Here is a 2825-nt window from a genome sequence, read left to right on the forward strand (position 1 = left end):
TTCGTAATTAATTATTTTTTTAAGTTATTTGGATAAAAAAGCCCATTTGACACTTTTAACCTTTCAATTACTATAAAAAACCTATTTATTCTTGGACATTTGTGATAATAAAAAAATAAAATAATTATCATAACAGTGTAAATTATATGCGATAACTAATAATATTGTAAAAATAGATCATCAAATTATGTTAAATTAAAAGCTAAAGATTAAATGTAAATAATTAAAAAAATCAGAACTACAATTTTACTATTATTGCATAATGAGCGAAAAAAGAAAAAAAATTATTTTAAATAATTAACAATTTAGTTTATATTTAAAAAAACATAATTCATCCCATCATGTCGAAACCATTTTTCAATAAAATGCAAACCAGAAAAAAGTAAGAGAAAATAAATGCCACCGCATGCATGTCAAGTACTGATTTAACCCCCCCCTCTCTCTCTCTCTCCTCTCCCCAGACTTTAAAGAAAATAAATGGCATTGCATGCATGCCAAGTACTCCTGAGAGAACTGAGCAGCTATTTTTTTTTAATTAGGCTGAGGAAATAATTGACGGAAGATGTGGAGGCTGAAGATAGGGGAAGAGACGGTGGGCAACGACGGCTCGTGGCTAAGGAGTGTGAACAATCATGTGGGACGCCAAGTCTGGGAGTTTTGTCCCCTACTGGGAACCCCTGAAAAGCTTTCTCAAGTTGAAATGGCTCGCAAAGCCTTCTCCGATCATCGCTTTCACAAGAAACATAGCTCCGGTCTCCTTTTGAGGATTCAGGTTAGTTGGAGTTTATGTTATTCGGACGGCGAGTGTGTGGTAGATATAAGCATATAGGTTTAATTCTTCATATACTTAAAAAAAGAAAATCATATTTTAATTTATATTTTTATCAGAATACAACATAGCGAAGTCCCTATGAATCCCAAAATTATGGCACTGAAATTAATTAATGCCGTTGGCGAAGGAGAAGAATGGCGGCGCAAGTATATCGAAAGTTACAGTGAAAGAACGTGAAGATGAGAGAGAAGAGGAGGAGGAGGAGGAGGCAATAATAGTGAGAAGCTTGCGGCGAGCCATGGACTTCTATTCCACAATGCAAACAGATGATTGACATTGGAGCGGAGACTATGGGGGTCCTTTGTTTCTACTTCCAGGTTTGGTAATGCACCTAAATCCAACTACTATTTCATAATTAATTTATTATTTATGTTAATATATATATTGAAAATTCTTAAAAGGAATATCATGTTTATATGGGGGCTTACTGTTTAATTAATATTTCCATATGTATTTGAGCAACTAATGGTATTTGGATGACGAGGGGAACAGGTCATTACTTTATGCATTACTGGAGCCTTGATTCTTGAATGCTGTCCTCTCAATTCAGCACCAACATGAGATTTTCAGATATATTTACAATCATCAGGCAAGAAATCTATGCATTTTTTCTTTCTTTCAACTCTATAATTGTCCTAACATGTAAAAAAACTTGAATGTTTGAGTATTATGGCAGAATAGAGATGGCGGATGGGGACGTCATATCGAGGGTCAAAGCAGAATGTTTGGCACAGCCATGATCTATATCACTTTAAGATTACTCGACAAAGAGGCTGAAGAGGAAGCAGTCGAAAGAGGTCGTGAGTGGATCCTCCGCCATGGAACTGCAACTGCAATCTCCTCTTGGGGGAAAATGTGGCTTTCGTTAATATATATATATATATATATAGTAGTTATGGTGTAAATTTGTGTTAATGGATGTTTTGAACGGAACTTGATGTTAACAGGTACTTGAAGCAAATGAATGGTGTGAATAATCCAATGCCACCAGAATTATTGCTTTGCCCCGACTTCCTTCCCTGTCATCCAGGTTAATTTTTTTTCTAAAATTTTATATATATATGTATGTATGTATGTACGTACGTACGTTGCTTTTGGACTGGATTGATCTGCAGAGAGTTTTGGGTAGCAACTATGGTGTTCGTGACAAGCTTTTCTAAGTTCCAACTGTTTATCACACAAATTTAACTAGTCAAGAATATGAGTTGAATAGTTTGAGTCACATGTTTAAAATTATTTCATTTTATAATCTATTCATTAGGATTTAACAAACTCTTCAGTTATAAAACAAAAATATAAATCAACAATAAGTTGCAATAGAAAATACTCAACAAAATCAAAAGGAGAGGAGTGAGAGTAGGGCTATAAATTTTTAAAGGGTGTTTATAGCGAAAGTGAACCTTAGTTTTACTAGCTAAATAATTAAAGTAGGTGGATTTTACTTAGTTAAAAATAGTTAAAAAAAAAGATTCAATGAATTTAAACTTGACTAAATATAGTTTCAATCGGTTAAGCTATTTTTAGCTTGTGAGTTTTATTGGCTAAAAATAGTAAATGTAAAGTGAATTTGACTTAATCAAAAAATAGTTTAAAAAAGTTTAAATGAATTTGAACTCGACTAAATATAGTTTCAATCGGTTAAGCTATTTTTTAACTTAGCTAAATATAGGTGTTACTAGTTAAGTAGTTTACTTTTATTGAAGTCTCAAAAATTTAGTAAAAAATATTTCTAAAAACAAAAGAGCTCAGACGTTGCAATATGTCATGCTCAGGAAAATTCACGCCAATTTATAATATGCTAACCATTTAGGCCTAGTTCTCATGCGCTTGAGTCCATCCTCTCAATTTAGTTCTTACTAAATTAATAAAGTATAATAGCTTTATAAACAAGGGTCTCAAGGCCTTTATTTAGGAATGTGAGATTTCGGTCTTTAGAAGTATCTCAATTTTTCTAACAAACCCCACATATTTCAAAAAAATCAAGAATAAAATT

The 2825-nt window shown here is 32.6% G+C and overlaps 1 long non-coding RNA gene across 1 annotated transcript; it reads left to right on the forward strand.

Annotated features, from left to right (window-relative positions):
- Positions 1-390: 390 nt before the first annotated feature.
- Positions 391-2189, forward strand: LOC121207652 (uncharacterized). Its single transcript, XR_005902756.1, has 3 exons — positions 391-772; positions 889-1154; positions 1325-2189. It is a non-coding gene; the product is annotated as an uncharacterized lncRNA (long non-coding RNA).
- Positions 2190-2825: the final 636 nt, after the last annotated feature.

This window comes from Gossypium hirsutum, chromosome A10 (genome assembly GCF_007990345.1).
Source record: "Gossypium hirsutum isolate 1008001.06 chromosome A10, Gossypium_hirsutum_v2.1, whole genome shotgun sequence".
NCBI lineage: Eukaryota > Viridiplantae > Streptophyta > Magnoliopsida > Malvales > Malvaceae > Gossypium > Gossypium hirsutum.